The 13,377-nt window shown below is 44.0% G+C and overlaps 1 protein-coding gene across 1 annotated transcript in view; it reads right to left on the bottom strand.

The window, feature by feature from the left end:
• Nucleotides 1-12,052, bottom strand: part of rarga (retinoic acid receptor gamma a) — a 41,938-nt gene extending 29,886 nt beyond the window's left edge. The window contains exons 1-2 of the mRNA XM_068598305.1: nucleotides 11,958-12,052; nucleotides 6,605-6,668 (exon numbers count right to left, since the gene is read on the bottom strand). The gene's annotated coding sequence lies outside the window, so the exon portion shown is untranslated. The remainder of the gene's footprint in view (nucleotides 1-6,604; nucleotides 6,669-11,957) is intronic.
• Nucleotides 12,053-13,377: the final 1,325 nt, after the last annotated feature.

The raw sequence follows: 13,377 nt of genomic DNA, 5'->3' as shown, positions 1-13,377 counted from the left end.
GAGATCCACTGATTGCTAACTGCTGCTGTCACTTCCAACTATCCTCTCTTGAGGTCAGGCTCCCATCCCACAGAGTCTTTTTGGCTCTAACCTCCAGCAGCCAGCTCGTCACATTGACTCCACACAGTAGGCACAGACAAGTCCGGCTCCAGGCTGGACAAGGCTGCAGTTATGCCATACCGTTGATGGTTAATACAAGAGGAGGGGGGAAAAAAATTCCCGGCAAAGCCTCCCATTTTCTTTTTCATGTTTTCTATTTGCCTTTCGCTTCCCTAGCGTGATTTCATGAGTGGGTGGTGTGATCAGCTTGTTTTTTAAATGTGGCTTTGAAAAAGAGCAGAGCCAAGGAATTTGGAACTGCTGTGGCTTGTGAATCCGGGAGAAAAGACAGGAAAAAAAAATCTTGGTAATGAATTCTATATAAACAAAGAAATGAGTTTGGGGGTTCAGTGGGGGCGGAGGGGGGGGAGAAGAGATCTAAGGCTGAACCGGTGAACTGCTGAACTGAGCGAAAAAATGCGCAGGAACAGTGACAGGGTCTGGGCACTGGGGGGCACTAAGAGGTGGCGCCGTGCCCGGGAAAAAAGAGGGGGAGCTTTCCAAAAACACACTTAAACACACCACACGGTCTGAAACACATACACAAGCAATCAAGCACTGAAGAAAAAAAACCTCTACACATGTGTGAGAGTGCACACACACACCCACACGCACACACACACACACACACACACACACCTCACCCTTTGCCTTTTCCAGGGCCCTCGCTCCCTCCCCGCCTCTCTTTCTGGCTCTTTCTCTTTCAACAGAGCCAGTTAATTACACCCTACTGCTGCAGGCAGCTTCAAACCACCACTAATTTAGAGTTCCATTACAGTAAACTGTTCCACATGTGCATCCAGGGCCCAGGCAGGCTCGGGTGGCCACGTTTCAGGAAGGAGCAGCCGCCGATAGGCACCTACCCCCATCCTGCCAACACAGCCATACTGCCATCTTTCTTTTTTCTTTCCTTCCTTCTCTCTGGATTTCTTTCCACCCGTATTCCACCATTCCTCATCTTAACTACTTTAGATTTTTTTTCCCTCCCTTTTTCTGAACCACCCCACATCTCTATATCCTCTCTTTAATCATGTCCTCATACCCAATCCTCTCCCCCCGCCTCCCTCACCCCCACCCCGAACCCCCTTTCCATCCCTCTATTGCTTATACAACTTGTACCATGACCCTGTGCAGCGGTTCCACTGCGGCTAACACACAAAAACATCACTAAAGATTTCACAGTGGGCCTAATGGGAGAAGAGGTACAGACTGGAAAAACAAAACTGCCAGCAACACACAGGCTCATAGTGTGTGTGTGGGGGGAGTGGGGGGGAGGGGGTATGTGCATGTGTGTTGTGAGTATGTACTTGGCCAGCGTTAGGCCCGTTTGGGTATCTGCCTCATGAACTCAAACCAGGCCCCATAAAGGCAGCACAATGTGTCTGAGAGTGCTGGGAGAAGAGAGAACAATAAAGAGAAGAAGGAAGATGTGTGAGAAAAACAAGGATCGTGGCAGAGAGTAGGACTGTACACATGTGACTTTTGAATTCCCACAGGGGGGGGGGGGAAACAACAGTATATTAATCTACAAATTAAGCTTTAAGTGTTTTTCAAGCCACCAGACCAGACACAGGCGGAAAAACCTCAGCACAATAAACCGCAGTGCCACTGTACGCTCGCACACATGTCATGAAACAATGAACGAAATTGAACTAAAGAGTTGTACAGAGAGAGACGCAGCCTTTTAAAATAGAACCCAGTCACTCTACTCTCCCCAAACACAATAATGAATTAATAAAAGAGTTGGCGCCAGTGTTTTTTAATGAGTCACATCAGCCCGGCAGCTTTTTACAGAGCCATTTATGTTTTATGTTGGGTCCTGTGGTAGGCTAACTTCGCCAGCCCGTCTGGGACTATAAGGGGATAAGGGGAATTTGGAGTGACCTCATCCCCTGTTAGCCAGGGCCAAATGGGCATAGAGGGCCTCCCCACTTCCCTTGAGCCTGGGGGGCACGCAGGAGGCAGCAGGCAGCCAGGCAGGCGAGGAGCACCAGGGCCAGCTATGAGTGGCTTCACGGCTGTTGCTGGGACTTTCCATCACTCCCTAAGAGGTGGGCTGCAGCAGTTTAAATTTACTTTGGTTGTTTCTGTAAATAGTGGAGTGTCAGCCCTCGCAGTAGTTCATAACGTTAAGGCAGACTCATCGGTTAATCCATTTGATGAAAACGGCGTGCCACTCCTTCGATGAAATCAATCAAGAAGACAATTCGGAGACAAGACGAGGCACGCTTACAGAGAATGAGATTATCTTGTTTGCTGAAGAGTTTGGATTTCAACAAAAAGACGTAGCAGGACGAAGAGTCAAGCTGGAGAGAGACAGTTCCCACAGATTGAATGTCTGTCAGACAAAGGGTATCAAATCCTCTGTGAGCTAAACAACAATTGTGCCTTAACAGTGGTGACGGATTGAGGCCCCTCAGGCAAGAAGAACTGCAGTCAAAATAACAAATAAATCAGGGCATCTCAGGAAGCTCCGCACCACACAACCAAGTAAAGCAGCGGGTTTTTTTAGTCAGCAAAAGAAACCACAGGTGATTACTCTGTGTATATGAGCAGGACTCTGGGTGCCATAGCAGGTCCGCTCTGCTAAATGGAGGACGTTTCTTGTTGAATCGAGGGAAACACACACACACACACACACACACTTACAGTAACTGTGTGTGAAGTTATATTGAGTTATAATTGCATGTTTTCCTCTGTGGATATTGGTCTTTGAAGTCATATTCAAACGCCACTCCTCACTCTCTTTTCTGAGTTTGAGTGGGTTCACACGTTTTCTTTGGGTTTCCTGGACTCCCGAAAAGGACACGAATTGTAAAAAAATGTCCTGCAATGTAAAATAAAAATCAATATATGTCTGTCAAAACTAGGCAAAGTAGCTAGTCAAAACATTTGAATTGTAAATTCACCGCCTTGAAACAATGTAGAGAAAGAATCACAGGATCACAGAATCCTCTCACTCGCTCTCCACCTCTGACTTGCCCACTCCTGCTCAATTCCTTGACAGAAAACTGTGCATGTCTGCCAGGCACTGTCCTTCAATTGTCAACATCATAAAGTGATTTACAGCCAGTAACTTTGTAAAAGAAAAGGACTTGAAGCGTAGACGTCTATGTTTATGTTTTGGGTCATTGGTGAAGTTAAACAATGATTTTACAATCCAACGTGACCTGAGTTGACATGATCGTTTCCAACAGTTTGGAGCAAAAAGGAACGCTTGGTGTCATCGTGACTGTTTTGAACTGTCACGCACTAATTAAGTCATTCATAATTAAACATACTGAGAGTTAATGAGAGTGTTATTTGATCTTTTTGCTGGCGTCAGCAGTATTTTGTCTGTGAAAACAATATCCTCGACACTATTATCTGATGCAAAGCTGGCAGCTCCATGTCTGTCAACAAGTGGCTGGCTAATGGCTCTGAGAGAGACACCCAGTGACAGACGGTCCAGTGCCTCCAAACAGACCGGCATTCCATCGCCTCAAACTTGTTTGACATCTGCCTGCTCATGGCATCACACACGCAGATTGGCTTTCAGCAACAATGCAAAGAAGCACCTCTGTGTAATCACTTGTACCTTGGAGAGGGTTTTTCAAGGGCGCCACAGGGGAGTGGCATTATGCAATCTTTGCTTTTGTATCTATACATAATTGATCGTTTATTCAAATGTTATTATTATTTTTCGCTCTCTCGTTCTTTGCTCTTTGTTCAAACATTTGCTCAAACAGGCTGTGTTGACTCGCAGTGGTGGAGAGAAGTATGGAAAGAGTGAGAAGTCAGTGAGACATAAAACACTTGGTGACATGATGAAGTCATCCCGACAGCTTGCTGTTTCCATGATGTGGTGGCGCTCTTTGGAGTACTCAACATGGAGACTTCAGCAGTGGGTCCAGCAACACAAGAAAACACACCACAACAGGAAAAGGCAAAGGCCCATGATGGTAAGACATTTTGACAAATAAAAAGAGATTTAGAGAGATGGGGAATAAAGCAAGAGAAGAAAGTTCAGAGTCTTACATTTAATTACAGTTGGTGCTACGAATAACATATTGTTTTGTAATTACAAATACATGATTCACAAAGGCGGTGTTTCCCTCCCTCAACTCAGAGAGAAAACAATCCTTTCTCTGTATAAAGAGATGCATAATGGATGGGCTCACCACTGCCACTTTTAGCCTCAGGATTGAACGCAACACTCGAGCAGGCCCAAACACACACATGCAAGCACAACATGCAAAACAACAGTCACACGCGTTTAACTGTGCGTCAAAAAAATCTCCTAATGAGAGCTTGAAGGCAGGGTGGACATGTAAATCCTCAAAATCAGAAAGCACACCTGCAAAAATAGACATAGGAAATGGTGTGCAGATAGTTTCCTTGTTAATTATAGTTTAGTTGCACAGAGCCCCTTGATTCTGCTAAAACCACCTGTCTAACCCCTCCCTACTACTTGGCCTTAATTGCTATAGAAATTCCAGAAAAAGACAGGCATCAACAACTCCCAGATTTACTGCTCAAAGTCATGTCACAAAGAAGGACTGTTGGAGGTTTTGCAAGACAGAAGCTTTTATAAGGCGACTGTTGTTTCAGTGGCTCCCACAAAACCTCAGATGTCTCTACACCTGAAAAGTATTCTTACATAAAAACACCAGATTCTGCAATTTAGTTTGAAAAAAAGCAATATAGTAGTCATACCACAGTTTTGTGACATTTTGGCAGGCTGTTATTATAATCATTGTTTGTCTTGTTTTATAATTTTAACTTTTGATCCATAAATATATCCGGAAAAAAAACTGCCTCTAATCACACTGCTTTCAAAAAAAAAAAAAAAACTCTGTTTTTGTTCCAAAGTAGTTATTTCCATGGATTATTGCTGATCTGCACTGCTTGATAGGCAGTATGTGAGCATTGAATGAATGAATGAATATACACTTTATTAATCCCCAAAGGGAAATGTGTCGACAGCTTACTGACACAAAATAAAATATAAAAACAGGAATGGAAGATATATACAAAAATACAAATAAAATAAAATAAAAACAAAGAAATATTGCGCTGTACTGTTGCCTGAGTTGTAAATAACTACAGAAACGAGAGAATGTTTTTGGCGAGGCTGATATTCAGACCTGACTCGTGATCACAAATACATGGATCACAAGTAATGACACATAGTTCATCTGGAGCATATAACTACAAAAATAATAATTGATTCCAAACTGTCACTATAGACGAGCAAAATGCTGTGACCGAACACCATGAAAGTAAAGCTGCTCTGCATTGACAGCCTGTCCTCCATAAAGAGACCCACGGGTGGTGCTCTGGAGGAGCAGGAGGAGCGCAGTGATATTACTCTGCCTCAGAGATGAGCTCCATTTCTTCCCCTCCAGATGTCACCGACTCAGAGTCAAACCGATAGACCAGATGACAGCGGAGGGCGCCGCAGATATCACTGGCCTTCAAGCAGCCCTCCCTCGCTCGCTCATGTGGGTGTTTTTTCTTTTCAAATTCACTTCAATCAAACAGTCCCACGCACTTCTGTCAAGTCCACCAGGGGAAATAAGCAGTGGACAGCAGGTGCAAAGCAAAGGCAAAGGCAGTCCAGCTGCAGTGGTTTACCTGGTGACCAGCCGCTGCCGGAGCGATGAACCAACACACTGCAGAAAGCGATACTCTGACACCGGAGGCCTGCTCTTCCTACGTCCAAATAAAACACACTGCAACGCAGATTGATTTGGAATGTGTTGCACATGGCTCTAACAGGGAAAGCCTGTTAACCAAGCACATCTGCCAGCATGAATAAATGTTCAGCGCTGACACACTGCTAACTATGAGAACACAATGGATACACATACGTGCGTAAACTGTGTCTGACACACCTCACTCCACAGGAACGAGCCTGTGCTGTTTAAAAGGTGGAAAACAATGCTTGTCTTGTCCAAGTGTTCATATGTTGCGTATAAAACAAAACAGGTCAAGGGCTGGTGACTGCTGTGGCGAATGCACATCAAACACATGCAAGTGTGTACACACTAACACAGACACACATGCTAATAATAAAGAGCTCCACATGCAGGCACTGGGTAACACTTAAAACGCTCGCTAATAAGCACACATGTGCACACAGGCACACATGCTCACGTATGTTTTCATATAAACTCAGTGTCACTCTCGCATTCACAAAGCAGAAAGAAGCCAACACGCTAAAACACTGGGTACAAACAAACATGTGTGTTTGGACATTTTGGTGTTTACACACAAAAATCTGGTCAAATTTCTGGGAAAACAAAGAATAATTGTCTCAAAGCCTCTCAAGTGTTTTGCACACTCGGTCTCTGTCTTCAATTAAAACTGTCCACCCGTTCCCAAAAAAACACAGCCTCTCTCTTGTTCTTTCTCTGTGTTCACAGAAAGAGAGAGAGAGAGAGAGAGAGGGAGAGAGAGAAAAAGGAAGACAAACAACAACTTAAGTAAGAGATTTTGAACTTTTTAAGTAGAAATGACTCACCCGCTCAGGTGCTCATGAGGCAGACGGACGGATGAAGCAGTTGCCGGAACGGTCTGATGAGCAGCTAGCCGGGAAAAAGGAGAAAAGTTGTGTGTACGTTCATCAGAGTCTTTCTGACAGCAGAGACAGAGTAGCAGTGAGGCTCTCTCTCTCTCTCTCTCTCTCTCTCTCTCTCTCTCTCCTCCCCCTCCCTCCTTCCAGTCTCTCCTCCTCTTCTTCTCGTCTCTACCTCCTAAAATCACCCTTTCACTCCCCAAACACAGGCGCACACTCCCTCTCTTACTAAGACATAATTATACTCTCTGATTCATAAAGCCTTCCTTTGTCACGTGACACAACACTTCAAATATACAGCACTTTTTTTTCACAAGCCACAAAATGCCCGGAGGGAAGAAAAAGGCCCAGAGAGCTTAAGTTTCTGTTTTTAATTCTCTCTCGCTTCTTTTGTCTCTCGGGGGAATGATGTGTCTCTACTTCATCTTCTTGGCTAAAGAGCATTACCTACAAACTCTTGGCGCACGTGTAAATATGGAGCCATGTCGAGATCTTAGCTCGTCCATGTTTAATCAATACACCCAGAGTTTAATAGGAGAGGATGTTTCAGTATCCTCAACATAAATAATAATGTTTTGATTTAACACAGATGATGCTAATGGAAAGCCAATCGATTTATCCTTCCAAGAAAATTTCACCAAGTCATGTATTCACAGTGATCAATTATTGGAATAAACATGAAGGACCTTTGCCCGGCCCATCTGCTCACTGCAGACTTGTTAGTTGTTCATATTTGTGTTTGAATGCTTCTACAATCTTCCCAAAGCAGTGATAATAAAACATTATTATTATTACCACTGCTGATGCTACTATTACTTATTGTACGTAATATTAAGGAAAGTATGAGGACCCTTGTGGAACTAATGAAGGAAGTATTGGACACAGAATATAAACACATTCCTGCTGAGCAAAAATTAAAACCAGAATTTGGCATTCAAAGCTGTAATCTGACATTTTTTAGGATACATAACATCCTTCAACATCCTGCCAAACAATATGCAGTGAGGAATATTTTTGAAATGAAGTTTATCGTAAAAAAAACAACAACAACTGCAGACTTCTGCAACTAAAAGCCCTTCAGCTCTGAACATAAAACATGATGGTGGCACATCAGCTGCAGCTGTCCCGCGTGAGATGGCAGCGCCGTGCAGCTGCAGCAGTGACACATTTGGGCGTGCCTCTGAACGTGCCCCTCTCCCTATATGAGATCATGTGTTTCAGATCTATGTTTGTGTGTTTGTGGTTATGGGCGTATGCCCTGCTTTTCTTAATGAAATGTTTTTCAAGTTGTTTTTGCTTATGAGCAGTACTTCAAACCTCGGAACTGGGAGGAAAGGGCACACCTCAACTGGCACCTCAACTGGCACCTCAACTGGCACCTTAACGGGTGCTTTGTTTTCTGTCCCACTGCAGCAGTGTGTAGATAAGCTACACTTTGTGATGAAAAAAAACAACCCCTAACAAGTAAACACACGCTTCTTAAACACGCACATAATAAATATCTAGTGTAATTGTTATCTAAGCCAAGTAAGTGCAGCAAGCATTTTCAACATAACCAACTTATACATGCACTAATTATTCTGAAACTTCCTCTAAAATAATGGCCTCGGGCATATCGACCATGCATCACTTCACATTCTCTCAGATCTCACAGTCTGAGGCTGAATTTTCCAACAGGAATTTTTGTTTTGGTCTTCCCAACTCTCTGTCCATTTAAGACCTGATATAACTGCTGCATATTGTTTTTATAAATCACAGCGACTGGCCTGATACAGGCAGAGATATCATTTTCAAACACGCTGAACCCAATATGTCTCCAGGATAAAGTCAAGCCGTTATAATAAAAAACACAAGCGCTCGGCCTCAAGCTCATTATTCCTATGTGCTTCCGATCTTTACAGCCACATATGGTCTACAGTAGTCTACTAAAATGTTTTTTCGTACATTTTTTTAATGTGAATTTGCTGGTACATAAGCAGTGTTTTTTTTTGTTTTTTTTGCAGAAACCTTATATTCAGGAAGCAGAGAATCTAAGCCCCACTGCAAAAAAGCACTTCAGATGATCCTTATCTTGTTGACATTTGATTCCTGTGTTGCTTATGAGGCCACTAAAGCTAATAGAAATCCCTTAACTGTTTACATAGCAGTGCTAAATCAGCAATATGAACATAATATGAAACAAGAAGGTAAATACAGCCAGAGGGCCCTATAATAACTTGAAATCAGCCATTAGAGTGACATAACCTGCAAAGTGTGTATTAGTCAGTGTGATGTCATCGGGCTGACCGAGACCATGCATTTGTGTCAGAATGTGCCGTTAAGTACACAATGATAGTCGTGTGTGTGTGTGTCAGCGTGCAGGGCATGCTGTGCTCCTTATTAAATTATGACAGTGAGCTTGAGCAGGGGTTATGTTTCGTCTTGCAGTACGCATGTCACTTGTGAATATGTGTGTGTGTGTGTGTGTCTGTGTGCGCATGGATGAGTATGCGTAGGCAGTAGCACCAAGAAGGTCAGAGGTTACTAGTGTTTGTGTTTCAGTGTCAGTGAAGTGTGCTCCAGGCAGAGATTTATGATCATTGTGTCTGGGAGGCTGCAGAGTGGGGGATAATGAAGATAGATCAGGGCGCTATCTCTCTCTCTGGGCACCACTGGAAACATGGCCTATGGCCCCGTCCGTTCTCGTATCATTAACTTCAGCCCGTGACATCATAACGAACTGCCCTGACATCAATCCTAACACAGTGTGCTCTGAAAAAAAAAAGAAGAGTCAAACGCAAGAGAGGCAATTCCTCACAGGAAGTCATCCGGCAAACAGAGGCATTGTTCAGCTTTGCAGCATCTCTGGGTGTGTTTATGAAGATATGAAATATTCATGGGACCGAAACATCATACTCAGTCGTGTGTTTCCACTTTAGATTCGACATATTTGCATTCGCAGAGCCATGGAGTAGAAGCCCGAGGCTCGCCGGCGGAGGGGAAAGCGGCAAAGGAGAGGTAAAGAGGAAAGAGGGGGATGATGGAGGGAACGAGAGAGGGAGGAAGTGAGGTTATAGGGGTTAAAGTGAGATGGAGAGAGGGGGAGGAGAGCAGGGTTGGAAGACGAAAAGGGCCGGTGGTACAGGGGATGTGAAGAGAAAGGGGTGTGAAATAGTAAGAGGGAGGAAAAGAGGGAGATGGAGAGAGGGATGGATTGTAGGAGGAGGCAGAGGAGGGGGTTGATGGGATTGGTGGTGGAGAGGTGGAGAGGTGGGGAGGGAGCGGGTGCCTGTGGCGGCAGGTTTTAATCAGTAACAAGATGCCTGTAATGAGATCACTATTTCCCCACGTTCAGATTGATGTCATGTGAAGTTTGGTGCCACACCGAGGCAGGCAGGGGATGCAGGGCGAGGACACACACCCCCACTCAAGACACATTTGTGCACACATGTACAGAAACACACACACACACACACACACACACACACACACACAACACATAAATATACACTTGCTTGCACTTTCTTGGTTACAGACTTAAACACACATCCTGTGAAATGAAGGAGCTCATTCATCCAGCCTGGCAAAGTGCGCTCATTTAGAGTCCAACCGCCTCGAAGCAAAAACATACACGGAGGAATACTACTCACAGGAAAATGAGTTACTCATGGCAAAGGAGAAATGTATGTGTTAGGGACCGAAGGACATATACCACTATGTACTCCTCTAACAAAAACAAATGAGCACAAAGCTTGGAACAGTTAGAGAGAGAGAGCCAAAAGTGTTTTTTTTTTTTACTGCAGAAGGAACGGAGGAAAAACGAGAGGGGGAGCGGGAGAGAAACTAAAAAGAGGGGTGTATGTGCACGTTTTGTGCGTATGTCGGGGTGCATTCAGAGTCGACACAGCGACCAGCGTGTGTGCCAGCATATGAGCGCTCTGCTTATTCCCCAACATGTGTGTCCAATGAAAGGTGAACGGCTCTCCTGTCTATACTTTCCTCAAAAATCAGCCATGATGTCACCATGAACCCATCTTGAACCCACCTCTGTCAAAAAGCATTACTCCGGCCCTTCCTCTCACTGCCTCATTTTCTGTTCCACCTCTCCCTCCTTCACGCTCCGTTCCTGCCTCTGAGCTCCCATTCTTTTGCTTTTTCTCGTTTTCATATTTCCGTATTTTTCAACATTTCCCGTCTCCCATCCATGTCTCTTCTCTTTCTCACTGAAGCGCACAAACGCCTTCTTTTTTTTTCTTTTTCTTTTTGGCAAGCCATGTCTAATTGAATCACCAAAAAGCACAGCAGTATGCCAAAAATGCCAGGATGTTCTGATTATCATAAACTTTGTTTAAGCTGTGGTTTAATAAAAAAAATGCTCTGAGTGCATGAGGGGATGCCAAAAAAATAAAAGCTGGAAAAAAAATGAGGAATAGGGGAGAATGCAAATGAAAGCGGGGAGAGGGAGAGAGGGAGAAGGAGAGAGGGGCGGTGGGGGCAGCGAGAAGGCAGCCAGAGAGCCACATATGGAAGTGATTCTGTAATTACTGCAAATCTGTGAGCTCAAAAGGAAAGGTCTTCTTTTCCATGCCTCTTTCCCTGCACATAAAACTGCCCTTGTGAGAAAGTTGGGCACTAAATACTGACCAGGAAACATGAAAAAGTTTTCATTTGCTTTTGCCTTTTGGCATTTGTGGGGTTGGTGTATGACTATATCGCGTATGTTTATTATGTGGAGGTTGACATTTTGCAATTTTCCTTTAGAGAAGAAGAAAAAAAACCTTGTTGATCATTCGGCTAATTCCACAAAGTCTACTACTGGAAAATCGTCTGCATTCTTTACTCATTCACTTTGCTTGAAACGAGTTTAATTTAAGAAACTGGGGAAGTTCAGCCAGAAATAAGGTGAAGTATCTCACTTAACCGGTGAGATAAAAGCATCAATTCAACCAGGTGCGTGAGGTAAGGGGGCCGTTTGGGAGGGGAGGGGGGGGGGGGATGTGGAGAGGGGGAGGGTGTTACAGTACAGACAGAAAGACAGACAGTGATGAAGACTTTCCGCAAAGCCTCAGGCAAAGCAGCGCTTTGCAGGTGTGTATGTTGGCAACGACTTCTGTTCTGCTCAGTCCCCAAACAGTTGCAGCAGCCTGTAATTATCTCGTGCCCTGCCATAACGTGTTCTCGTGATGAGTGCTCGAGCCCTGCACACACGGGGCGATACAGTCAAAGCAACACACCCGGATTGACGCAGTTGGGGCTGTGTGTATTCATAGACACGGTGAATCACGGAAGGAGATGATTTATGTAAAGTACACAATCCTACCTTCTTCGCCTAGTGTGCCTCGGCTTCATTAACGAGCACACTCCCCTCAGAAGTTTGACAACATAAGTAGTGGGTGACAAAGGCACGCACACCGACGTTTTCTGTGAAGTAGACGACACAAAGTCAGGGGCAGTCTTCAGATGGATGAGCACATCAGCGTGTTGGTCCCGCGCTTCAGAGGTCATCTCAGTCGTTTGTCTGGTTACCTTCGTGTGTTGCCAGCCCGTCACCGAGTCCCGGCAGCTCAGGGGCGTCGGTGATCGGAGCCAACGTGCGTGGAGATTTCTGGCACTGTGGCTCCCCCTAGTGACGGAGAGGAGGACTGCAGCACACGTCCTGCCAACGAGGAGGAGATGAGAAGGACAAACACATGTATTTACTCAGGGAAACAAGTTAGTCAAGATGTGTGTGAATATAGAGCCTCATGTGATCAAATCCTATTTGAGCAGAATCCATTTTTTTATTTATTACATGTTGTAAAGTCAAACATGTAAGTATAGTATAATAATAATGAATCAAATAAATATTAAAGAGTTAACAAAGAATCAAAGCAATTAATTAATTACTGGGTGGAAAGGGATGAAATATATGCATGTGTTATAATACAACACAAACTATTTGTTACAGCTTTGTAACTAACATTTACGTCTTTAAAACACGTGCATGTGTTTAATAAGACCTATTACATTGTTGTTGTTTTTTTAAACAATCTTATTTCAAACCTGATGAAAACAAATTATTGACCAGTGCAGCTTAACACAATATCGTATGATTATTTTCATAAACAATACAGTCATTCTGGTGATCTAAGACATGTAATATGTTCTTGTAATTGTTTGAGTAAGTTGACATTTGATTTTTGAAAGTAAAAATGATTCATCTAACATAACCATCGAAGTCTTGCATCTTCTAGCAACACATATTTAGCCTCGATAGACAGATCATTGCTTCGTATCAATGCCATACTTTGTCACTAGGGGGCGCTTTCCACAAGCTGTGCGCAGTTGACCTACATCTTCACACAGCGTCACACAGCGTCACACAGCAGGCTGCAGAGTTTGTTGCTGACTGAATGTTATAGAACTTTTTGCTGCGCAAACATTTTAAATAGGTGTGTGCAACACTTTAAAAACGTCAGGCCCTCTTGTGGTTTTAAAGACCTCAAAAACAAAGCTAAAAGAATCACCTTTAGGAGTTGCATTTAAATCTAAATGTAAAATATAAATTGGAGCCGAAGTTGGGCGTTTGCGTTGGGCGCACTCCAGTTGCATGCTTTAGTTGCGCATCTAGAGTTTCCTTTGGCGCATGGGCTTTAAACTTAACACTTGCATGTTGTTTGACATGTCTCTGTGTTTATACCCTCCGTTTGCAGCGCTGCAAGTCCAGGACAAGCAGTCACGGTGAGCCACGCCTATTGTCC

Source organism: Clinocottus analis, unplaced genomic scaffold (genome assembly GCF_023055335.1).
Source record: "Clinocottus analis isolate CAN_PGR_092001 unplaced genomic scaffold, fCliAna1.0.p SCAF_4, whole genome shotgun sequence".
Taxonomy (NCBI): domain Eukaryota; kingdom Metazoa; phylum Chordata; class Actinopteri; order Perciformes; family Cottidae; genus Clinocottus; species Clinocottus analis.
Note: the sequence above shows the minus strand (reverse complement) of the source record. Positions and strands in the feature narration are given on the sequence as shown.